Below are 27,172 nucleotides of genomic sequence, written 5' to 3' on the forward strand. Positions count from 1 at the left end.
TTGTGTAGTAAACCCATGTTTATAGTATTCGCGCAATAGTAAGAGTCACGAGTATGGCAACCGTAACCGCAAGCGCCACGTTATAGTCGTAACTTGTCGTGACAGCGTAGTTGAAATCCACTGACCCTGCCACTAAGAAATACGTGGCGAGGTATGGCTGATGAATAATTAATTGCGAAGATTGGTTTTCAGTAAACGTTTGTTACCAAGAACGGCGGGTGCTTATACTACCGCAAATGACGGATGCTTGGCGGTGACTCCAATCATTTACTCGCCACATCACAGATCTACACTAGAATTCAGCTGGTTTCACCAACTCTTGCTTACATTCTCTCGCCCCTAAACTGCGACTTCGCCTGCCACCCGGCCTCCAGCTTTTCCTCTTTGTCCCCCGCTTCTTTCCCAATCTGCTGAGACGTGCTTCCACTGATGCTTGGTCTTATTTTTTCTCAATAAATGAAGGCATTCATTCATGCTTTCATCTGTTACTGCAAAAAATAGCGTGTCTTTATCTACATAACCACCCTGCCTCTCACCTGGACTCTCCAATCGCGAAACAAAGTTGCGGTGTTGCAAATGACTGGGCGTCACATATACAATTTTCTAGGAATGGCCAGTAGCACGGCGGGCAATTTTCGGTGGGTGACGAGACAGTATATAGAACACTTTCTCTGCAATATCCACACTCAGTGCTCTGCTTCGTGAGCTACTATTAGCCGCTACTACGAAGTACGAAATGAAAGAAACCTAGCTGGGCTGGTCACGGACAGCTCTTTTTGGATTCGTGATGCGTCAATATAAAATATATATATTTCGTATATAATCCTAAATGACAGCGATATAAGCGAGGTGAGTTACGCTAGCTCGTTGGTTTTGACTAACGACACTCTTCATGCAGCACTTTCGTCTTATGCGTGTTTGCGAACGGGAATGAAAGACAGGAGGGTAACACGCCTTCCTGAAATTAAACATTCGGAATAACTCTTTGTTTGACGGTTAGACATATGTTGAGGGCCCCGATACGAACCACCTGCAAGTCTGTATCAGCTTGCAAAGAGGAACTCAGATTAAACGTTGTCAAGAGGATAGGCTTTTAATTACCATAAAGATATCTTTATTGAAATTCCTTACCATGAGGTGAAAGCCGACTAATAAGCATTCATATTTTCTGTGTTATTAAAACGTCCTGTTAATAAAAGGTTGCTGTGTTCTACAGCCTCCTAAATTAGGGCATAAAAAATAAATTGATGCGGGAAGTGTGTAAACGCAGACGCAAGAAAAGGCCGTGTCCGTTTCCAAGTATTCACTCAATGAAGAAGGAGCGCCTCTATACTCTCACATTGTAGGGATGTCAAGAACAAAACACTTCCAAAGAGTGAGTCACGAATATAAGTCATTATAAGGTGAGCTTGCGCGGGAAAAGAAAACGCTCAAAGCGCAACGATGGCTGCGCGCAAAGTGCTTGCTCTGATTCCGATCTACGGATCAAGGCGTCAATTCGTCAGACTGAAATGGTCGTACATTACAGCGCAATCTCGGGTCCTCAAATGTGACGGCGAATGTAGGCCCGTATTCGCTTCACGCGCGCAATCTGATAAGATAACGCTCTTTCGCTATTGAATCCGTGACAACATACTGGATGTTAGAAACACATGCAGGCGCATCTTGAGCTAACTGATAACTCTGGAACTGTGGTTAGACGCTAAAAAAAGCCTCCCCCCTAAAAAAAGAATACAGTTGCTTTCAATATTAGCTGAAAAATAGTGCTTGTCGTTTAAAAAGGGCCTCCAACACTGCACAGCGGCACTGACATACAGGAAATTCAAGCGCGAACTATCAAACCAGCGTATCGTGGTTCAATGTATCCCAATAGTTCAGGGGCCAGTTCCACCACGGGTACTGTGTCGGAGCTCATATTTCATGTCAGCATTAATTGTCACAAAATCACAGTATTTTTTCTTTAGATCTTATCTTTACACAGCTAAAATACATCCAGCGAAATCCTCATCTTAATATTTCAGTACTTTTCGTTCTAACGTACACATCCGTGCTGATTCATATGTTACAAAGTACTGAAAATGTACCCTATGCTTTCCTCCAGGCAACAGTTTTTATTCCATATGATGCCAGGAAACCGAGCCTGATGCCACCAACACTCAGGAACCTAATCGGGAGCGCGCACAATGTTCTCGCACACCTTGTGGGATGTACCGTAACGCTGAGGTGCGTCTTGTGTAATATATGAGAATCGGCTGTAAAGGCAGTCGTGCAAGGTTTGACACATGCGCTTAAGCTCATGAAGTTGATTTGTGTCAAGATAACCTGTCCAAGCTTTCACACTTACTTTATAAGAAGTCTACAACACCATCAATATGCCGGCTGCTTTTAACTGCACGAAACAAAACTATTGAAATGATACAAACAATGTTAACATCATTTTATCATTCGAGTGTTCAGATTGGTAATCTCTAGATGCGGAGTAAGTTGAGAAGTTGTTTGCGTAATTAACAAAGCTACGTTAATTAAATTTTCAGTAATGGTTCTTACGTGGCTAAAGAAAGTGAGCAGTTTGGAGCCCGTCCACGAGATTATGCAGCCAATCGAAAAACTTTCGACTAAACATGCTTCTGTAAGAGCCATGCGAACAAAAATTTTCCAAGTAAACACTCTTGGAAGGCGTAACTGACACATAAAAGGAACATCTGTAAAGCGACAGAAAGAACAGCAGTTCACGACGGGATACAAAAGGGGAACCACACACAAACTGCGCTAACCTTAAGCGCTGTTCTTTATGTGATAATGAAGCAACTAGACCGTCAGTCATTCCTTCCAAACCTGTAAAGTCAACCTGACCACATCTAGCCTTTCGGGATGCTGTCATCAATAGTATTGCCCCGCGAACATATTCCCCGTGGCCTTATAGTCACGTTCCATTTTTATTCATGCTGTTTTCTCGAAAGCAAGCAGTTTAAAGTTTTGGTGTCAATGCGGCATTGTACGTGTGCCGCAGAAAGCTTGCTTGGTCGCAGGAGTGATGCATGACGCAATGATGGTGCAGATTTAGCGCGTCGCTGGCATCAAGACAATGCGCTGCCGCCGAGGGAAGGAAGATAACGAAAGTGAACAGCTTGGTAGCTGCTCACGGAGCCGTGCCGATGGGGACGGTGCCATCATGACGAAATCTGAGCCGGCGATATTGATGGCTGCAGCGGTCTTGTTTTCTTTTATTCTTTTATGCTCTTTTTTTACAGCGAAGTCGTTAAGAGGAAGCTTTAACACGGGCCCTACTCCGACTCGGCCTATTCAAATAGATGTAAAACGCCGAAACGCTTTTCTTAGATAACCCCTGGACCGATTTTAATGAAATTTGTTGGATTCGGGAGAGAAACGTAAATTCTAGTGACTATTGGAAGCGGAATTTCTATTTAGGGCCTGAATTTTGGTAAAAGATATTCAACAATTCGAAAGTGCGAAAAGTACACAAGCACGAAGTTTACAAATTATTAACTCCACATCAAGAACTGATATCGCGGTTCTGTAAACAGCATCCATTAGACAATTCCAATATGCCGAGTTATATCTTACGTGAAGTCGTTACGTTGTGAACAAGGGTTGTGGAAAAGCTGTATTTCCATATTACTAAATTTTTTGAGATTCATGCGTAATATATCAATTTTGTCTGCTTTAGATGTGCTGTTAGATCCAATGTACATAATTTTGATATCAGTTTTCATTGCCGAAAGAGAGTTGTAAACTTGATGGTTTCGTTTTCTGAAAATGTGCAATTTTTGACAATTTTGAATAAACAAATGATGACCTAATTCAAGAATTCGAAACGAACAGACACTAGATTTTAAGTTTTGTTTTAAATGCAACAAAGCTTGTCAAATTAGATGCAGTGGCTTTCGAGAAAAAAGAATTCTCCTTTTACATTTATTTAGACAGGACCACCAGAGCTAAAGCTTCCTCTTAAAGGCTACTTTCCCCACTATCGCGTCCGCGTGTAGAGCCAAATCCCGAAGATAGCGTAATACCGGCCCGACCCGCAGTGGTGGTGAAGCATGCGTTCAGCGCTCCTCATATGTGGGCTGATCCCGAATGTAACGCCATGCTGGGGAGACCCGCGGCGGAGATGAAGCAGGCGTTAAGCACTCCCCATACGTGGGCCGATCCCGAAGACAGTGCAATGCGGGGCCGACATACGGTGGAGGTGCAGTTCGCCATTAAGGGACCCACATACACAGCTTTGCAGATCATGTTTCTCCACAGAGTGGAAGGGCACTGAGATTTTTTAGTTATCCGCGTTTACCCTGCATGCGTCTGCGATGAAAACAAGAAGCAGGTATGCCTGGAAAATCTAAGGTGGTGGAAGCAGGTGGTAGCGGAGAGGTTAGCATACTCAGCCCCTGCACGTACTTATATCTGCATTGACATGGGTTCATGGTAGTGATAGCGACCAACGCTCTACTTTTTCTTCGTACTCTAGTCATTGTGAAAATAAGGATGTGCTTAGCATCCTTACGAGTGGTGAAATGTGAGTGGCATCCTTACGAGTTACGAGTGGTGAAATCCCACTGGGGCTGATTGTGAAGAAAGCTTCCTTCCTCTGTCCACTCTCGCGATGGTGAAGCTAAAAATGAGGAGGAGGCCTGACGGACACAACGTTGATCGTCACCATAACAGAATGGATGGACGACCTGCGGAAAGGACAAGGCACACCAAGTTTTTAGCACTTAATTTGTCCTACAGTAAAGCGCTACAATGGCTAGTATGCCCTCATGGGAATGGTAGACCGAACTGCTGCTCACTGCTAACACTGGACTGATACTAAGAAAATACTCCGTCCGCAGGCACCACGCTACACTGAAACTAGTAAAACAATGTCAGTTTATAAACTGATATTGCCAATTATCTGGTGTCCTTCTTGTGTGTGTGGAGGGCATAGAGGTCCTGGCAATGAAATGGTATTATTTTCGTTTTTGCTGCAGTTGCACACAAACAAAATTCTTTGAAGTTATCCGACAGCGATCTACCGGTGGAGAAGACCAACCCACAAATTAAAAATAATTGCTGGTTTCAGATCTTCCAATTTACTTCGCGCTTAGCTACCATCTGTTATATTCTTCTTTTTGTGCTCTTATAAAGAAGAAAACTCCACATTACTACAATATCAACAACCGTACACAAAATAGACTGGCTTTGAAGCTGTGACCACGCACCGCACTTTTCTACATTTAGCACATGTAGTATTGGGGCAACACGTTTGAGCAAAATGATTAGGTTTTCGGTCAAAGCACTGTGACAGGCGGGAAAAACTCGTTGTCATGCCCGGTCGAAACAATACCATCTGAAATCTTATTTATTTATATTGATTTTTGAAAAATCACTATAACCGTTTATACATTTGCTTCGTATGAGTTATATACTAGCTTGCCTCGTCAATCTCAAAAATGTATTCTCTTTTCGGGAGACGGCCTTCGTGAAAAACGACGCAACACGACAGTAAAACATCCAGCAAGGCTCTATCCAATGATTGGCGAAATAGTGCACTGAGAGCGTGTCGACTAGCGTGCAATGGAAAGTTGAATTATGATCGTTTTAGGCTTGTGTTACGTCTAGCACGCGCGAGTAGTGTTAACAATGACATTGGTGTGAAAATGGTCAGCTCTATCTGCGATTTGTTCTTGTGGATCTCCACAATGAACGTCGCAGTCGTCACGATGAGAGCACTCCTGTGACATTATTAGCTCAGTGGGCTGGGAAGGCTCGAGTGGTAGCTCACTTTGAGGGGTATTGGCTAACAATTATTAATGTACGTACTTTGCGATGATGAAAAAGATGCAGAAACACCACTGGTGTTGTCTGACTATTCGTAAACAGGCCCCCAAATTTCAATTGGCCCACCCCAAACATTAAGTAGGCTCACCCCCGAATTTCAAGTTGGCACACCCTCAAATTTAAATTGGCCCACCACCCTCAAATTTAAATTCGGCCACGCCCGATTATCTTTTCGCCCAGCCTTAGAGGAAGCTTTAGCTCGAGTGCTCCTATCTAAATACATGTATAAGGAGAATTCGTTTTTTTCGGCAACCACTGCACCAAATTTGACGAGGTTTGTTGCATTTAAAAGAAAAACTTAAAATCTAGTGACTGTTGGTTTCGAATTCTTGAGTTAGGTTGTCAATTTTTCGTTAAAAATTGCCGAAAATCGAAAATTTTCAAAAAACGAAACTATGAACTTAACAACTCTATAACTCAACCACTAAATATGATAATACAATTCTGTGAATTGCATCTAGTAGTACATCCAAAGCGGACAAAATTGATATGTTACACATGAATATAAAAAAATTTTAATCATAGGGAAATACAACTTTTGCAAAACCGTCGTAACCAACGTAACAAATTCATGTAAGATGTAAAATGACATATTGAATTTGTCCGCTTTGAATGATCTAATGGATGCCGTTTACAGAACCGCGATGTGAATTCTTTATGCAGAGCTATGAATTTGTAAACATCGTGCTTCTATTTTTTTCAAACGGTAAAATATTTGAAAATCGTTTCAAGAAAATTCAAGCCCTAAATAGAAATTCCGCTACAACAGTCACTAGAATTTAACTTTCTCTTTCAAATGCAACAAATTTCATCAAAATCGGTCCAGGGGTTATCTCATAAAAACGTTTTTGCGTTTTACATGTATTTGAATACGCCGCGTCGGAGTTGGGCCCGAGCTAAAGCTTCCTCTTAAACTCAAATCGCAATCCCAAATTTCAATTGGGCCACCTCTAATTTTCAAGTTGGTGCATGCACGCACGAATTTCCGTAAATCGACGTCCAAATTTCGAGTCGGCGCACCCCAAAATTTAGGCTTGTCCACCCCCATATCGCCCCCAAATTCAGATTGGCCGACCTCGAGATTGCCCCCACATTTAGGTAGGACCAACCCCATATCACCCCCGAATACAAATTGTGCTGCCTCCACAACACCACCAAATTTAGGTTGGCCCACTCCAATACCACCTGCAAATCGAGGTTGGCCCACCCCCATATCCGCCCCAAACTAGCGCTGGCCCACCCCTCGATCACCTCAAATTTATGATGGCCCACTGCAAATCACACACCAATTAAGGTTAGTCCACCCATATATCACCCCCCAATTCAGCTTGGCGCCGCCGCACATCACCGCCGTGGTCAGGTTAGCCGGTCCCAATGTCACCCCAAATTTAGGTTGGCCCACCCCCATATCATCCCCGAATCCAGGTTGGCCCACCCCCATATCAGCCCCAAACTTAGCCTGGCCCACCCCTCTATCACCTCAAATTTAGGATGGCCCACCGCAAATCAATCCCACATTTAGGTTAGCCCATCCCCATTACACCCCCGATTCAGCTTCGCCCAGCCCCATGTCACCCCCATGGTTAAGGTGTCCCACTACCCATATCCCACCAAATTTAGGTTCTCCCACCCCCGTATCATCCCCAAATCCAGGCTGGCCCACCCCCCATATTCCCCCAAACTTAGGCTTACCCACCCATATATCACCTCAAATTTAGGTTGGGCCACCCCCATATCAGGCTCAAATTCAGTTTGACTCATTACCATTTCACCCCAAATTTAGGTTGGGCCACTCCCATATCACTACCAAATTCAGCTTGGCCCATCCCTGTATCACGCCCAAATTGATGCTGATGGCACTTCCAATTTCAAGTTGGCCACCCCAACCCTTTTTATGAAGACCTATGTATTCATATGGGAAATGCGTCAAGTTTTTTGGCGTTACAGACACGATTTTGCACGATTTTGCTACCAAATTGCTGGGGTACTCGACAACGAATGCTGCGCATTAAAAGCAATCGACAACGAATGCTGCGCATTAAAAGCAACTGCACCGAACGAGCGACGCCATGTGTTGATCCTAAATACTGACGGCTAGCCAAGCTAGCTTCTCTGTAGAGCGACCGGGGCAGCCACAACACGGGACATTTATTCAAATGGATTTTTTACGGGCACACCTACACATTCATACCACTTGGCTGTAGGCAACACATTAACAGTAGCTATTAATCCACACGCTGCACGTCTTCTCCTAGTTGGCGCATTTTTTATTTGAATGAATCTTTAGAAATAGTTAACGTTCGGGCAGCGACTCAGCTTAGCAGACCCTTTGTTCCGCACGAATGTTGCATAGGAATGGCACTGGCCACCGGGTGGCATTGTGGCCCAGGTGGACCTAATTCGCTCGGAGTATGTGCCATTAAGGACAGGCGAAAGTCGTGAAAACGGACCTTCCAGAAGAACGCAATAAGAATAGCCATTTTGTTCTCCCAGGTTCCACGCTACAAAGCACTAAAGTGTTTTTTTTTTTTTTTGCATAACACAAAGCTATGCGCAAGCTTCTAGTTATGATGTCCAATGAATAAAATATTCATAAATGCGGTGACCTAACTAATGAACACAACACTGCTATGTTTTAGGAAGGAAAATAGAAAACATAATATTTCAAGAGAACCACTGGAAAACTAGAACCGAAAGCAAACCATGAGCTTTGTGTTTCTGCCATCTGTTGGGAGACTGTAAAACTAAGTCCTATGCGGCTTCTAAAAAAAAAAAAGAAACTGCAACGCTGCAAAACCAGAACCGAAAGCAAATATTGGATTTTGTGTTTCTGCCATCTAGTGACAGACTATAAAACTAGGCCCTATGCGGCTTAAAAAAAAAAGTGCGAAGCGGGAATCGAACCGCGGCTACCGCGAAGGGAGACGAAAGGTGCGCGCGATTCTACCGCTCGGCCACGGCTTCCGAGGCTTCGCCCTGTGTTACGCTTATGTTTTTATAGATACCACGTGAATTTTCACGACAGTGTTTCAAAAAACGCTTTTGGGAACAATGTTGCGCCATGTGTGGAGAGTCGAGATAGGCATCAATCGAAAGCTGAGTCTCCGGACTACATACGCTGCACTGCGTATTACGATAGACGTCGTAGGTTAATTACAGGCACCGTTCGTGCCTCGAAAATCGAGTACAAATTTTCGTCGTTTCCATAGGCTCCCATTGCTAAACCTTTAACCGCTGTGGGAACAAAATTCTTACGTGCCATAGCGTGATCACTGCATTTGGCTCGTGTGGATTGTCTTCCAGAACACGTCTGTCGCCTGCGTTTTTCAATAATCGACCTGCAGCTTTTGTTATTCGCGAAAAACCCGCTCGTTCCATTGAAAACGCGCTAGCTTCGTGCCGGGGCCGCTTGGGGCGCTAGTTGGTACGTGTCCAGAAAAGCTGGATATGTGTTGCGCTTCCGCTTACGTATGTTACGAAAAATCGGCGCCTTACGAACGTAGTCTGAACATAGCAATACTGGATATTAGAAACACATGAAAGCGTGTCTTGAGCTAACAGTGGTTAGACGCTAACGAAAGCTCAGCACCCCCCCCCCCCTCAAAAAAAAAAATATATATATAGTGTACAGTAGCTTTGAATATTAGCTGTAACATAGTGCTCTCGGTAAAGAGGGCCCCCAAGACTGCACAGCGGCGCCGACATACCAAAAATTCTAGAGCTAAACACTTTCCGATTACTGCTATTTATCAAACCAGCATTTCGTGGTTCAATGTAGCCCTGTATTCCAGGGGCCAGTTCCACCACAGGTACTGTGTCGGAGCTGATATTTCACGTGCCTGTACGTATGTCAGCATGAACTGTCACAAAATCACAGTATTTTTCTTTATATCTTAACATTAGACAGCCAAAATATATGCAGCAAAACCCTCATCTTACTATTTCAGTACTTTTCGTTCTAACGTGCATGTTTGCGCTGATCCATATGTTGCAAAGTACAGAAAATGTATCCAATGCTTTGCCACAGGCAGCTGTTTTTATTCCTGATGATGCCAGGAAACCGCGCCTGATGGCACCAACGCTCAGACCCTTGTATGCTGTACCGTAGCGCTGAGGTGCTTGTTGTATAATGTAGAACAGTCCATTGTACAGGCAGAAGTGCACCTTTGCACACATGTGCTTAAGTTCATGAACTTGATTTGTGTGAAGAAAACTTGTCCAAGCTTTCACATTTGCTTTATAAGAAGCCTACAGCAGCATCAATATGCGCGTTGCTTTTAACTGCACCAAACAAAACTATTGAACCTATATTGTGACATCAATTTATCATTCGAGTGTTCAGACTGGTAACCTCTGGATGTGGAGTAAGTTGAGAACTTGCGTACGTAATTAACAAAGCTACGTTAGTTGAAATTTCAGTAACCGGTCTTAGGTGGCTAAAGAAAATGAGCCGTTAGGAACCGGTCCTCGAGATTATCTAGCGTAGCGAAGAAATTTGGATTAAACATGCTACTCTAAGAGCTATGCGAACACAAAATTTTCAATTAAACGCTGTTGGAAAGCCTAACTAACGCAGAAAAAAAAAACATCTGTGAAGTCACAGAAAGAACAGCGTTTCAAGACGGGACACAAGGAAGAACCGCACACACACACTGCGCGAACAACTTGAAGCGCTTTCTGTGATAATGAACCAACTAGCCCCTCAGTTAATCCTTGCAAACCTGTAATGTCAACCTGACCTCACCTAGCCTATTGTGATGTCACCTATAGTATGGCTCCGTGCGCATGTTCCTTGTGGTCAGTCGCCTTTCCATTTTTATTCACGCTGTTTTTCCGAAGGCCATCAGTTTAAAATTTTAGTGTCAATATAGCAATCAACGTGTGCCGCCGAAAGCTTGCTTGGTCGCAGAAGCGATGCATGACGCAATGATGGTGCATATTTAGCGCGTCGCTTTCACCAAGACAATGCGCGGCCGCCGAGAGCAGGCAGATAACGAAAGGGAAAAGCTTGGCAGCGGCTCACGGAGCCGTGCCGATGGTGACGGCGCCACAGTGACGAAATCTGGAGCGGCAATATTGACGGCTGAGGCGGGATTTTTTTTTTGTTTGTTTTTACAGTAAAGCCGTTAAGAGCTATTTTCCCCACTATCATGTCCGCGTGTAGAACACAATCCCGAAGATAGTGCAATGCCGGGCCGACCCGCGGCGGAGGTGCTGCAGACGTCAAGAACTCCTCGTACGTGGGCCGATCCCGAAAATAGCGCAATACCAGGCCCACCCACGGCGGAGGTGAAGCAGGCGAAAAGCACTCCCCATACGTTAGCCGATCCCGCAGATAATGTAATGCTCGGCCGACCCGCGGCGGAGGTGCAGTTCGCCATTAAGGGGCCCGCATACACAGCTTCGCTGGTCGTACTTCTTCACAGATTGGAAGGGAACTGCGTTTTCTTTTTCTTTTTTATGCGAAGCATATTACTTGAGCTCAACCCAGCTCCTCAGGCGCGGCGGTGTCGCCTTCAATACCACGTGACACCGTGCCGTCACGACAGCGGAGAAACGGGGCTCCAACTCGCGCCGTCGTTCGCGACGTCGCGGCGGTATATAAGCAGCTGCGCTTGCCTCTGCTAGACACTCACGAGGTGAGATGCCTCCTGGAGACAGAGCTGCTCGTTGGAATGAGAAGCGAAGGTTGCGGCGTGCTACAGAGACTGTTTCTAGGTGGCTTTGCTACGGCGCAGCGACTACGCGCCCCGCATCGGACGCGGTGAGCGTCGAGCAACGCAGCGGTCGGCGCGACAACGAAATGTGCGCCTGAGCAAGCGCCGCACGCCTGAGCCGACGCCGACGACACCGGCTTTTCTGCGACACGAGCTCCTTAACGCTGTCGCGTTAAAATAAAGGCTAGTATGCTTCGCATCCTGGGCTTAACCTTAGCTAAGCCACAGCCATTTTTGCATTGATTTCGCTTTTAGAAAGACGTAATGCTATAAATGCAATGTCATTCGTTCTTGTCTCGTAGATTTAAATATGGGATTAAATAAATTATATATCCCATTCATCCTCAAGAGTAGATGTAAGCGGCGAAATGCTCGCTCGTTCGCTCTCTTACACACTCATACCAACGCAAACACACAGAGATACGAAACATGCTCGCCCGCATTCACAATTACACGCGCCCACGCATGCACACACGCACAAAAATGTACGCACACGCGCACACATAACTGCAAGCACACAGAAACACGCGCATGGTTGCACACGCATACACGCACTCCTGCGCACGCATATTCAAATACTGAGACACAACCACGGTCGCACGCGCAGAACAAGTACACAGGCAAAGAGAAGTGGTTCTTGAGGGGAAGGAGAAAAGGCTAGCGCGATTTTCTGGAACCCATGCGGGAGCACGGCTCAGCGCCAGCAGGGTGGAGGGGGTGGGGTTAAAAGAGAGAGAGAGGGTAGGAGGGAGAAAGGTAGAGGGTCGTAGAGATGGAAGCGAAGTAGTGGCCGATCAGGAAGCCCGAGGTGGTGAATACAGGCACGTACAAGGTATGCGCCCCCATACATATTCCCTCTCCTTCCCTGTTGCCTCACAAAAACATGCGCGTGCAAACAGACTGAATGACACTCGCTCTGGAATTACCATTCGAAACTCCAGCTGTAGTAAATCACTTTAGGGTTTTAATTTTGTGCATCTTCAAGTTAATGCGCGCTCTGACGAGAGGGTGCAAAACCATTTGCTGCTGTCGTGTGACATAACCGGCCATCCCCGACCAAAACACGGCCTTAACGCACCACCAATGTTCTGACTAAGTGTTATAAATTCATATGTTGTTACAGCGGACTACCCTTTCGGCGCAGACAGTTGAAACTTGTTGATAGTCGGCTATTATATAGAAATAAAATAGTTTGAAATTTCGCCCATTTGCCGTAATTTTGCCGTAAATTTTGCTGTAACGTACCACAGGATGGAGAAGGTGCAATGTCCATAATTTCTAAGTCTGTCCATGCTACAAGGCACGATAGTATTTTTTTTTTCATTGTAACAGAAAGGCATGCGCATGGTTGTTTCTATGTTCTCCAAGCAATAAAATTTGATATTAAAAGCGATGACTTAATAAGCACCCCATTGCTACGTTTTAGGAAGCAAAAATATAAAATATTACATTTCATTAGCCCTCTTGAAAAAAGCAAAACTGAAACCAAATCTTGAGTTTTGTGTGTCGGCTTCCGGTGGAAGACTGTCGAACTCAGTCCTACGTGGTGTTAAAAAAAAGGCGTGATGCAGCACGGCATCGAATCGCTGCCAGCATGACGCTGAAACGATAGGTGCGAGCGATTGAACGACTCGGCCACGCCTTCAAACGCTGCTGCAAGTGATACGCGTGAGAGAGAGAGAGAGAGAAACTTTATTGTAATTATAAAGATTTGAAGGAGGGGTGGTCGGAGCCTCTCAGTCCAGGGCCCCACTGGCCTCTGCCGCCTGCCTGACCTGGCTAATTAAGGACTTTTGTCCTGCCAGGTCCGAGCGGGCGAGCTGTGCCTCCCACTGCTCCATTGTCCTACTGGTGTTTGGCCTATGAGGGTGCTTAGTGCACTCCCAGGTTATGTGCATTAGGGTAGGTATGCCACCGCACCAAGGACAGTTGGCCCTATAACGAGTGGGATACATGGCGTTCAGCAATTTTAAATGGGGGAACACCCCGGTCTGTATTTTACGCCAATCGGCGGCCTCTTCCCCGTTAAGTTGTGGGTGAGGCGGCGGGTATTTTCTTCGGACTCCACGCTGATGAGCAAGGATGTCTTTGGCATTTAAATTGGTGGAATTTTGTGAGGGGTAGTGCGGGTGGGTGGGGTTAGAAGAGGACGCCGTCGCTCGGTTAGTCAACTCTCGAGCTAACGCGTTAGCCTTTTCGTTCCCCTGTACCCCCGCGTGGCCCGGGCACCAGAGTAGGCGATGATGGTGGTTGAAGGATCTGTGGATTATCGCGAGGCTAGCCGCAGTCACGTGCCCCTTGAGAAACATGCGACATGTCTCCTGGGAGTCCGTGACCACGACCGAGTCCCTTTGCGAACGCTCCGCGTGAGCGAGTGCGATCGCCACTGCTAACATTTCGGCCGAGGTTGGGGATCCCGCCGTGGCCGACGCGGTAATATGCTGTTGGCTGATAGCGTTCACGACTGCGAGGGCGTACCTCCTTTGGTAGCGCTGCCCGGTCGTCTCTGCATACAGAGCTGCGTCCGTGTAGTACGTGTTGTACCTATGGTTATTAGAGTAGGCTGATTGAATGTGTTGTGCACGTGCTTTGCGCCTTTCTTTGTTGTACTCTGGATGCATATTCTTTGGAATTGGGGCTACTGTAATTTTGGATCTCATAGAAGGAGGGAGAGGTACGGCCTGCTCTGTGAGATAAATGGGGTATGCTGGGATATTGAGTCTAGCCAATATTGCCCTACCAGTTTTTGTGAAGCTGAGGCGCTCCCTCTGTCGCATCAGGGTGGCTTGCCTTAGTTCGTCGAAAGTATTGTGCACTCCCAAAGCTAACATGCGCTCCGTTGAAGTACATTTAGGCAGGCCCAGAGCAGCTTTGAAAGCGGTTCGGATTATTGTGTCAGCCTGCTTTTCCTCCTTCCTGTTCAGGATTTGGTACGGTAAGCCATACGTTATTCGACTAACCACTAAGGCCTGTACCAGCCTTAGGGTGTCGTCTTCTCGCATTCCCGCTTTTCGATACGTCACGCGACGTATCATTTGGGCTATGTTGTTGGCTGTGGATTTGAGGGTCTTGAGTGTCTGTAGTGCTCTCCCGTCGCTCTGAAGCCACAAACCCAGGACTCGCATCGTGGGTACCTCTCGGACTGATTGGCCCTCCACCACAATGTTAATCGATCCTCTGGATTTGTAGCCTTTCGCGTGTATCCGGATAACCTCAGATTCACGCGAAAGGCTACAAATCCACAAACCCACGCGTATCCTCTGGATACGCGTGGATCCACCTACAAACCCACGCGTATCCTCTGGATACGCGTGGGTTTTATATATACCACGCGAACTTTCACGACTGTGTTTCAAAGATCGCTTTTGGGAACAGTATTACGCCATGGTGTAGAGAGTTGACGTAGGCATCACTCAAAAGCTGAGCCTCCGGACTACGCACGCTGCAGCGGCTATAACGGCAGACGCCGTAGTTTTATCACAGCTACCGTTTTCGTCTCGAAAATCGAGTACAAATTTTCGTCGTTTCTATAGGCTTCCATTTCTGAATCTTTAACCACTCTGGGAACAAAATTATTGCTTGCCACAGCGTGATCACTGCATTTGGCTCGTGTGTATTGCATTGCAGAACATGTCTGTCACCTGCCTTATTCAATAATCGAGCTGCAGCTCTTGTTCGCGAAAAATCCGCTCGTTCATTGAAAACGTGCTAGCTTCGTGCCGGGGCTGCTTGGGGCGCTAGTTGGTACGTGTCCAGAAAAGCTGGATATGCTACCTTCTTTTTTTTTTGCTTTTCTTAATTAAACAAATTCTGATGTTTTACTTCTGGCGATATGATTATAAAGCACCCTGTTCAGTTCTCACCACCCGGGGTTCATTAACGTGCACCTAAATAGAATTACACGAGTGTTTTTCCATTTCATTCCCATAGAATTCGGCGACCTTGTTTGCAGCACAGACCAGACAAAAAATTTCACGCGGCTTACGGGCCAGGAAAAATGAATTAAAGAAGAGAAAGAAAGGCATGCATTTCTAAGGCATAAATACATGTCAAATCCTATCATAAACACCGTTTGACGGTCTGAACACATACATCAGCGCGCGAAGTAGTACGAATGGCCCTTCCGAGAAGTATCGCCAGCAGTTTCTAATGACTGACCTTGATGCGGCCCAATCCACTTCAATCGCAGCGCCGCCACAGTAGTTTTCGTCGTCGCGCGTCTCACTGCAAAGCATACGCTGCCCCAGCCGATGGTCCCCCTCAAGCGTATTATAGTACGCTCTAATAAGACCATTAAACCCACAAAGTTCCGGAAATGAAAATCTAAAGCACGACTTTGGAATTGTCTATGTATCTTTCGCATCAATAGCTTGAGAACTTTACACCGATAATGTTTCGGAATTGAAATCCGTGCACTCCGGCTTCTCGCGGCCTCCGCTAGATGCCGCGACGAGCCCGCTCACCACAGTGTCCCTGTACAGGAACACTAGCTCGCCATCAAAACGCCCTTGAACCTTAGTGCTCGGGCAAAAGTGTGCGCCGGGACATCGGCCCACCAACGCCGACTCTTTTCGCTGCGCCGCCGTCGCCGATGTTTCTTGCCGGCGAGATCGGCGCGCCATTTAAATGGGAATAAAGATTTTTAGCTTCGTTTGAGATTTTGTGTTGTCTTTTTCAATTCTTTTGCCTGTCTCGAGCATAGAATCATGTCAAGCAGCCCGGGGAGCGGTGAAGCGACACAATACAAACAAAAGTGCACGACCTTGCTCTCCAGGCGTCTGCGGATGCGTGTCGTCACAAGTCAGCGCAACGTGCGATTCCGAAACTTCTCCTTCAAAAGCGCAATTACGCGCAACGCGAATAAGCAACGACCTCGGAACGTCGGAATCACGGCTTGAGGGTCGTTGAGCACTGTAGTTGCAGGTAGAATCGGCGATATATCCGAAAGCGGCATCAACGCGAGAGATGCAACTTGTAGCAAGATAGAAATTTGTTTAAGCAAGATAAGATTTGTTTAAGATGTTTAAGATAGAAATGTGTTTAAGATGCCGGTTGGAAGTTACCGCATTATTCCGGCCGTTGCATTCGAATGTCTACATTTCGACATGTAAAGAAATATTCTACATGTCTACTGCATAGTGCTGTTTCTTTGTAACATTCCTATAAAAAATCGAATGCAACTGAAACCGATAGCTACACTGAACTATAAAACAGTTTCGACGTGCAGGTTTAAAAAAAAAATTATTATTGTGCATCCCGGCAATACCTGCATTTCTGCTAATGCGCACTTCGTTTATTCAACCTGATGCCGACGAGTTAACAAATTGAATAAATTTGTTTTCTATCCCATTACAACATATCCGAGGGGGGGGGGGGGGGGAATTTCACCTGCTGCAGAAAAAAAGTATTTTGGTCCTTTTTTCTTCGGGGAAAAGGGACGTTATAAGAAAAGTTAAATATGCAAAGGATGATTAATAAACAGAACAAGTGATTTCACTTATTGTCCTGTCGGGAATGTGCGTTATAACATCTACTGATTGGTTAACAGCTTAAGTCCTGAACCCAGCCGAAGTTGGTCATAGAAGTGGTCATTTTTTTTACGCAAATACATTGTATAAACGCAATTTCACTCCGAACAAGTGTAAGCAAGGTTAACATATATAGAGAGTGTCACATGCCTCGGTGCTGGCTTAGCAATTTTAGACATATTCACTTACTCTTTGCTTAATTGAGCAAAAACAGCAAGGCTCTGCATGTTCGTGGAGCTAGGAAAGGAGGGTGAAGGCGATGTAAAGTGTGCAGAGACTATCGCTTTCCGTCGTGCTGCACCAGTTGGACGACAGCCTCTGTCGGAATAAAGAATTTTCAAACATCGACGCAACCTTAACATCGCATCAGAAGACCGTGCAAGCTCTACCGCGCTTCTTAGGGTCAACCGGCCTGTGTGATCGCCTGTGATTGGAACCCCTTTTCTGGTGCCTGTTTTTCTTTTTGATGTTGTTGTTGTTGTTCGTTTTTTTTCCTCTCGCTCTTTGTCGTTTTTACAGCCTATATATCCTCCACGCCAGTGCAGGGTAGCAAGCCGGAAACTCGATTCTGGGTGACCTCCCTGCCTTTCCCTCCTCACACACCCACACTCTCTCTCTCCCTTATAGATTGAAGGATGGTGATGAAAAGTGTGTGCACAAAGATGTATGACGTTGCATGTGCCAATCGGTTCTGCGGAATCCCGACAAATGGAAAAGGTTCATGAAAGGGTAAAATTGTGATCCACCTGAATTATTATTATTATTATTTGTCTTGAACACATATACACATATACACAGTTAACAGAAAAGGGAAAGTGAGGAGCAGGCTGGAACTGCCACCGGAAGGAGCGCAACGCCTGCCTACTCTTCTGAAGGGAGGTGACGGCAACACAGAAATGGAAGATAGGAAGGAGTCGAGGACAGGAAGAGCAACAGGACAGATCTGAAGACAAAAGTAGAACGCTGTCACAGGACAAATCTAAAGACTAAAGTAGAACTTTGCAGCCGGAATTAAAGTGACGCCGCGCTGAACAGCCTCCCCAATTATCAACCACATCCATGGCCAGTTGGCTATGCGGCTAATTGGGTTCTCCACGACGAGGCGCCAAGTATAGCTGCACGTAATCACCATTTCACCGGTAGTCGGCTCACAATATACACTACAAAGTATTTGAACCGGCCACCTCCCATCTTAGAAGGAAGGAGCGTTAGGGCACAGTACTTATCACACACAGTAGGGCCGGGTACTGAAGGTCACGCTACTATAAAATGTTGAATGCTCATGCTACAAACGTGAACCTAAGTTAGTTAACTCTATAAAGGTTAGTAGGGCGCGATGGGCCTGATCACGTTTAGATGCACAACCACTGGGGTATAAACATTCCTCGAGTGTCGCACACCGCAGGCCAAGATGATAGTTTCTCACTAGCGACATGCGCTGCGCACTGAAAGCGGGACACTCAAATATAATGTGCTCAAGTGTCTCGTAGCAGCCACAAGACGTACACAATGGACTTTGCACATGCCCTTGTCTGTATAAACGTTCGTGCACGTTCACGCAACCAACCCTCAGCTTGAGCAGTTGTGCTCTAGCGCGACGAGGCAAGCCTCGACCACGAACATGGGGCGGGAACATTCCATTTGTGACGAGCTGATCTGGATGCTGCTTGAGTAGGTGGCGACGAATCAGCAGACGAGCGTCATCAAGCTTGCACAAAATTTCTGGGCAGTCACAGTTGTTCTGAACACAACTTGAAGCGAGCCGATCAGCCTATTCATTTCCGGCAATTCCTACGTGTGAAGGTATCCACTTAGCAACGAGAGATACCCTACTTGATGTAATTTTGCTCGCAGAGTCAGTAATGCTGCGCACAAGTAGACAATCAAGCTCACTGCGTTGTAACCTGCTAAAAGCAGCACGGGTGTCCGTAAAGGTGACAACCTTCGATGTAATTAATTCCTCTTGCACGTATTTCAGTGCGACATTAATCGCTGCTAGTTCCGCAGTTGTTGACGAAGTTGGATGAGGTATTTGAAAGATACGTCGTACTTGAGTTGAAGGACAGTAAAAAGCTGCAGAGGCTCCTTGACCATCGTTGTGTACAGATGCATCTGTGAAAACTTGAAGATAATCTGAAAACTTTTCGAACAAGTGAGACTGGGTCAATTGGAATATTGCCGAAACAGCCATATCAGACTTTTTGTGCATGTCAGGGATTGTGAGGTAAATGGGGAATACGTGTTTCTTGATACCTTTCGGAGGCGGAGATGTATCGGAAGCAGCATGTTCAGAAATGCTAGTTATATCCATAAATAATGCCGCCATTTTTCCAATGCGAGATAACGGGCGGTGAATCAGACGATCAAGGAGCGATTGACCATCCTATGCGCGGTGCTGACGCTCAATATGATACAAAGGCCTCTGATCTGCTTGCAGCCTCAGGGGTAACTGATGCGCTTCAGTAAGTAATGCAATAGATTGCGCCTCACGAGGTAATCCAAGCATTAGTCGAAGTGCAAGGCGATGATCTCGCTCCAGTTGGGCCATCAAACTAGGTGGTATGTTCAAAATTGGTAATGCGTACAGCATGCGTGAGAGTACAGATGACTGGTACACCTGAAGAGCCGTTTGGTCGCAACCAGCACCTCGAGCATTCAAGGCGGCCACATACTTAAGGACGGAGTGTGATTTGCGTCGTACAGATTTAAAGGCAGGACGCCAAGAGATTCGATCATCCACAATTACCCCAAATAACGGTGTTGTCTCACCCAGTTTATAGGCGTTTCGTCAAGATACAGTCGGCTCATTGTTCTACGAGCGCGTTGTTTAGGGTGATATGCTATTGCAGCCGACTTAGGAGGTGATATGAGCAGGCCAACTTCACCCAAGTACTCCGAAGTAGCGTTGAGAGCTCTTTGCAAGCTTGCACGAAGCCGCGGACCAAGGTGCGAAGGGCCGCTTATCCACAGAGCAATGTCATCTGCGTAGACAGCTATGCTCACAGGGAAGTCAGTGTCTCGAGGCAAACGACTTGGAAGCGCGGCGAGTATCGCGTTAAACAAAAGCGGCGATAATACGCTGCCCTGTGGAACACCGCACTTCACATTTCGGTATTCACTAGTTACTCCTCTGACACGCACTTTCATCCGGCGCTACGATAGAAAATTATGCACAAATTGGAGCAGACGACACGAAATTCCCGCGGTTGCAAGAGCGAAAATCATCGCCTTATGCGGAACTGAATCGAAAGCTTGCTGTATGTCTAGGAAGTGCATGTAGGCGGAGTGCTTGTTTTCTTTAGCAAATTTGAGTGCTGAGACAAGGTCTGATATGCTGTCCAGAGCTGAACAGCGGCGACGAAAGCGACTCGTGACATCAGGAAAAAATTCAGCTCCTCTAGCCTGACATCTAAGCGAAACAAGACCGTTCGCTCCATTAACTTGATGATGTTTGACGCTAGGGATATTGGTCGGTAGGACTTGAGGTGCCTTGCAGGACGCCCGGGCTTTAAAATTGGTATTACCACGGACGATTTCCACTCAGCAGGGATTACACCGGTTCTCCATACTTCATAACACTCGTCCAATATACGGTCATGGAAACTCTTATCGACGTTCCGCAATGCTTGGTACGTCACACCATCTGCGCCTGGAGCAGTGTGGCGTTTGGAGAGGCGCAGCGCGTGTCGCAGCTCCTCAAGAGTCAAATCTGCCTCGTCCATCTTGCAGGCTGGACCGTAGGAAGTGGTTACGGTGCTGTGACTTGTCAAAGAAGGAAGGTCGCTAATTATGGTGTTGTGGTCTAATTGTGGTGTTATGCAGCGCCAAGATACAAAAGAAACCCGTATGAGTTTCTCCGAAAGAAAGCTTCGCAGTTCACTAAAAATTCGTCCTGGTCCAGGATTCGAGCTCGAGACCAACTCCTTTCTGGGGCGGTCGCCCTACTATCTAAGCAGGAGGCTAGCAGATCGTAGCGTGAGGGAGAAGTAATTATTAATCGACAGCTCTAAGCACAATTGTCGATTAATTATTCGAAGCTTTAATTTTCGAAGCTAATTCGAAGCTAATTATTAGACAACTCGAGTCGCCGACGACATGTGCGTGCGTGTGTGTGCGCATGTGTGTGCGCATGTGCGTGCGCATGTGCGTGCGTGCGTGCGTGCGTGCGTGCAACACGCACGTGGACACTGCACGGCATATCGACCTAGGCGGAGATGAGCCGAGGCTACTGCAGTGTAGCCAGGAGACCGTAAATGGCACGCATGATTTCCACAGCTGTTCTCGCCTCAGGCGTATTCGATCGGGAAGCAGCTGCTGCAGGGCGCCGATTAGTAAATAGATGTTATGAGAAGCATGTGGCAGGGAGTTGACCATCCAGCATCGTTTGGGGTTTTGTAAAGGGTTATCAGATAGATCAACATATCTGTGTAAAACGATATGGGACGACAGCAGCGAGATGGTCACGACGGAGACGATGACAGTATGACGACAATGGATACCTCCGGCGAAGAAAGGCTATATCCTGTTGCATTACAAACTGGACCGGTCCTGAAGATGGAAGAATGTCATGGAGCTGATCACTAAGCCGGTGCAGTGTCACTTGGCGTCTCAAAGCACTAGCTACCACGAGAGATAGATGAGAGAAACTAACGCGCCCTGGCTTTGATAACGAAAAAAAAATTATAGGGATTTACACGCTAAACCACCTTATGATTATGAGGCACGCCGTAGTGGAGGACTCCAGAAATTTCGACCATGGGGTTCTTTAATGTGCACCTAAATCTAAGTACATGGGTGTTTTCGTATTTCGCCCCCATCGAAATGCGACCGCCATGGCCGGGATTCAATGCCGCGACCTCGCGTAGTTGCCTGTCGCGCGTAGACGCCAAACACGCGCGTAAACGCCGATCACCCCGGATGCGTAGACGCCTCTCACGTGGGTGCTTTGATAACTAACATGTTGTTATGTAAATTGACGCCCGCGAGGGCGTCAATTGTAAGGCTGATAATTAGTAGCACGTTCTATTCCTACGTTTGTGACCTAATGGCATCTGGCACACGCGCACGTGCCCGTTTATTAAGCAAATCGTTGCTGTGCGGCGTAACACACGCGCTAACCTTCTCAAAACAGGAGGGAAGTGTGCATCGTGGGCACGAGGTGATTGGCACGAGAGAAGTGTGCATGAGCCTGGCGCCCAATGGGCAGAACATTATGTGCTGTGGACCTGGGTTCGAAAACCCACATCACAAGCGCAACTTTTTATTGGGCTACAACTTGTGCCAAGCCATCGGGGTGAGCACCACCCCAGCCACGGCAAACACAGGGGAGGCATACGCTGATGGCATCTCCTTTGAAACGGGGCGGTGACAAATAACTACCTAGCTATCTTGCTTGAGCTTATCAAGTTTTAATACATCTGTTGCAGTCTATCATTTTCTTTATCGCTATCGGATATTTTTTTTATCATTAAAACATCTACCTCTATATTCTAAAGTGCCGCCAGTAACGACTCCTGCTCCATCTTTCCCCCAAGTTTTAATTTTAATTTTTTTTGCACCAATAACTGAACACATCTTGCTTATCTCGACCGCTTACCTGTTAACGCTTCGAGCATTAGCGCTGGCACCATTACTGTTTTCCTAATTTCTCGCGCCACCTCATTTTTATCGTAGTCTCAACGTGCTCTGTGTTTCATTATAGATGCATTCCGCTTCCCCGTCATCTTCGAATTTTCTTGGTGGAGATTTGAGTAAGTCTTTTCTGCGTCGATGCATGCATCCCGGTGTTTATATTGTTTAACTGTGGATATACCAAAATAATTTTTCGCACTTATATCTCCTGAGGATCGAAATGTTCGAACATTGTTAGCCAATGTTCACACATTTTTAGAGCTGCGATATTTATTGTCTGAACATTAATCCAGAGTTTTCAGTAGTTATAATTATTAATGAGCAGTTGAGGTACAGTTCAGGCACTTTTCCTTATTATGTATTTTAATGTTATGTATTTATGCGTCATGAACAAGTGTTTATACTGCACGCGTAGATGTCTAGGTCCGGGTTATATTAAATGCGGCCCATTTTTCTTAATACATCCCTAGACGCAATATTGTGCTTCATGTATACCCATCATTTATGATTCTCCCACGAAAGCTGAAGAATGGCCTTGCTAGCTTTTATGCCATTGATTTTAAATAGTCTTACGGCGTCGAGGAAGGCCTGTAAAACGAGGCGACGAATCTCTACCTAATCTGGCTTATATTTTATGCTTACATGATGCACTGTTTTTACAAGGTACGCTCAATCCTGAAGCAATAAAGATCCCTACAAACTACGGCAGGCATCTTTTTTTACACATTTGTCCTTCACGAAAAGAAAGCTATCTGGACAGTTGACACGCACATGCATGTTACTGCACTTGACAAGACACTCTTCCCAAACCGTCACTCGCTCTGCGAAGCGTAATTATGGCCTTCCACCGGTGGCTGCGTTGTTTTCGCAATATTCCTTAAGTGTAACTTTTCTCGTGGCGACCGGTCTTGGCGGTGTTAAAATATGGTAAGCAATTTGTCCTTGCAGTCTGCAGTGTCCGTTGGCTGTGGGAAGCACCGATGTTGTAAATGCATGGTGGTGCGCTCGAGCAGTACGAAGCACTGTCAAGGAAGTCTGACAAGTTGCGCGCGTAAACCGAGTCGCATTATTTTGGACTTCTGCCGTTCCTGTCCACGAATGTGAAAGTGCGGTTTGCTGCCCAAGTCTCGCAATTCGTTACCGCCGACCTAGCGGGACCACGCATGAGCCATAGCGTGCACGCTCGTGCACGCCTCCTCAGAAGGCGCATTGCTTTGTCATGTTTTGCATAAAACTCGTTGTGCTGACAGTGTCTCTGGTGAGGTATTAACCATTTGGAAACTTCATCTGCATAGCGTTGCGTTCGCTTATTGTGGAGCTTTGCGAAGAAAGCGACCACGCACTTTCATGTTCCTGTGTTGTTGTCTCTCCCTCTCTCCTTTCTTTTTCTTTTGGAAGGGTCTTGATCTGGCTCTAACAAAAATTTCTTTTTGTTTTGTTTTGTTTTTTTGTAGCGAAAGCTTTCGAAGACACATTTATCGCCATGCTGCCACTTGAATACCAGCGCCCCATTATCATCACTATTACCATATTTGCGGATTTCCGTCAAGTCTAGACCCAATTTTTCCCACGCTTGGTGGTAAAATCAATATGTTTAGTAAATGTCGAAGTTATTTTTTCGTAGACTTCTAATGACATTGTTAAATGATAAAATACATTCTAGAATTGGTCCAATGATTTTCTCTGCAGAAATATTTCCTACTAAATGTAGCAGACTGCCCATGTACTAGCAAGTGTTTCATCACAAAGGGTTAACAGACGCACTTGAAAGCAGTTTAGTAATTCACTTCACGCATCAATTAGATCACGTCTTAAAGAAAGAAGTCATAGAAAATTCAGCTCCTTTTCTTAGTTTTGTCCAAGCCTAAATTCAAACGAAGCCTTCTTTTTCTTCATATCGCTTGTTATCAGCTGTGAATAATAATAATGATAATAATAATAATAATAATAATATAATAATTAAGTCGAGTAAGTCATTCACTTTCAACTTGTGCCAGAAGGCCGCCAATTCTGCTGTTTAGGCTTAGCGGCGTCAACACGCTAGCCTCTCCATCGGTGGCCGCGTCTCGCGTCGCGACAAATTCCGATGCTGTCGTTGACCTGACTACCCTTCGCGGCCTTCTCCTTCAGGCGCTTGAGGGAATATCATATACCTCAGCGATGCGGTGGTGCAGCTGCGGAATGGTAACGCACGGTTGCACAGAGAAAGCGCGCCGGCATCCGCGCAGCAAGCCGAAGCTACGGGTGCTCTTCGAGCCGAGGTGCGCGTTCTACGAGACAAGCGTGCCAAAGAGCGCAAGCCCTCATCGCCCACTTTTGCTGCTGGGCCGTCGGCACACCCGTAACCAGGGCAACAACGAATGCTGTGCGGACGGCTTCGCCGAAGACAACTGCCGCGCATACCTCCTGCACTGGATCGGCCTGCTTCGTCGAAGGCCCCCGCTGCTGACCAGTTGCTGTGCCTACCTGCTTCAGTGGACCTGTCACCTGCCACTCAGCCAACGTTGAAGTGAAATTAACACTGAGGGCTCGCTGCTCTGACACCGCTGGTATTATTTGTGCTTCTCGCTCTGTGCGCCCTCGGGCTATCTTTGTGACAAAGCTTGCGCTTGACACCCATCGCTTGCCTATCAGCAGTTTGCGCAAAACCCCTGTGCTACACTCGACTAAAAATCAAGCACGATTCCTACGCGTCATTTCATGTGTCTGTTAATGAGAACTGCTATCAGAGTATAAGGAATCCTTCACTGTGGCCGCGCTTTTGCTTCTACAAGCCCTTCAGAGGTGAACTTTAATACCATCATACTGAAAAACGTTCAGCGAGATGAAAAGAAGCATCAGTGATGTGAGACTTTTCTATCAGAATGTTCATGGATTACACACAAAGGCGAACGAATTTTTCTCCAACGTCAGTTCATCTTGTTTCACCATCATTGCCTTAACAAAGACCTGGTTGAGCTCTGAAATACCATCTAGTTCATGCTTACCGCCCACTTGCAAAGGAACACTATAAGCGGTCTCTTACACCGGTGCACTTCAAGTACATTACTCGTACACGAATTGCTTTTTCTGACAGTGACGGGTGTAGCCACGGTCCGAGTATCTTCGCTGCAATTTACGAAGCAATTCGATTTGCGGTATCGCGTATAAGCGGCTCAATAAGACAAAGGCAAGCGATTCAATATCGGCGCTATGAATGGTTCAATATGTGATTTACCAACGACCATATTAAACGCGCCATGCAAGGAATGCGCCATGCAAAAACGCGGTTGTCAGCACTTCTACTACCTCGCTAGGCCACACTTTCCGACATTCACAGCGTCGTGGCTATTGAAAGTTGAGCGATGCGCAGAGCGTCGAAAATATTATGCGATCGGAACAGCAATCAACCGGTCGCCTCGCACAAGCGCGATTTCTGGGCCATCGGTATTAATGAGCATAATTAGGCTGCTTTGCCATGTAATATATCCAAAATTCTTTGTGGGACTGTTTGTGTGCCAAAATTCCATCGGAGTAACGAGTACTTTGCAAGTGGCCCGGTGCCATGGTGAACACGTTTCATATTTTCGCTGATTGCGCGCCACGTGTTGGCCGGGGCACGTGGACGGAACTGCAGCAATCTGGGGCGGCTTGAGTGAACTCCTAGTCCGCGCTAGAAGGCGTTCTTAAATTCGTTATTATGTTCGGTATTAAATGTTCGCGCAAACCGCCCCTGGCTTCTGGGGCCCCGAGTGAATTCTCACCAAGTTAATTCACTTTCTCGGCACGTTTCATTTCATCCACTGTTCCTGCTTTCATCCTTTGTAAACATTTAGGGCACGCGCACCTGCCTGAGAACGTATGAGGCTAAAATTGAGAAGGATTGCATTAACCGAAGTAATGTTTTAAATTGAAGAGGATTGCATTAACCGAAGCACCGAAGTAATCTTTGATTGTGTAACCTTAAGATATTTTCTCTGCGACAATCCTATTGCCGGTATTAAAAAGATTAGCATAATCAAAGGAAACACATTATAATTTCTTGTTTTATCTTTATTTCGTTTTTTTACATACCCTGCGTACTGGGATAAGTTACTTTCTACTTTACCTTACAATTCAATGAATATTACGGAAAAGTAAAGAAAACAAAATAATCCAGAAAGAAAGGAAGTGCCAGGCGAAGAAATTTGGAGAAGCCCCATGGAGCCATAGTTAACGAGTTTTGCGCCAAAACCAGACACCCACAAGAAAGGAGACAACACAAGCACCCGTGTTGTCTCCTTTCTTATGTGTGTGCTTTTGGCGCAAAACTCGCTCATTATGTCGGATACCCAACTAGCCCAGCAGTTCACTTTTCTGACACATGGAGCCACTTGCCATTTATTGAAGATTTCTGGGAGGGATGCTGCGTTCAGTCATGTTGGCGTGATCGATTGCAAGCCTTGTGCTGTACTTTTTTTTATCTGTGTTTAGGTATCA

At 46.1% G+C, this 27,172-nt stretch overlaps 1 long non-coding RNA gene across 1 annotated transcript in view; it reads left to right on the plus strand.

The window, feature by feature from the left end:
* The window catches only part of LOC135900244 (uncharacterized), an 80,017-nt gene extending 54,337 nt beyond the window's left edge, over positions 1 to 25,680 (plus strand). The window contains exons 3-4 of the long non-coding RNA XR_010563836.2: positions 22,785 to 22,833; positions 24,845 to 25,680. This is a non-coding gene — a long non-coding RNA (uncharacterized lncRNA). The remainder of the gene's footprint in view (positions 1 to 22,784; positions 22,834 to 24,844) is intronic.
* The last annotated feature ends 1,492 nt before the right edge of the window (positions 25,681 to 27,172 follow it).

The sequence above is a fragment of the Dermacentor albipictus genome, chromosome 1 (assembly GCF_038994185.2).
Source record: "Dermacentor albipictus isolate Rhodes 1998 colony chromosome 1, USDA_Dalb.pri_finalv2, whole genome shotgun sequence".
Taxonomy (NCBI): Eukaryota; Metazoa; Arthropoda; class Arachnida; order Ixodida; family Ixodidae; genus Dermacentor; species Dermacentor albipictus.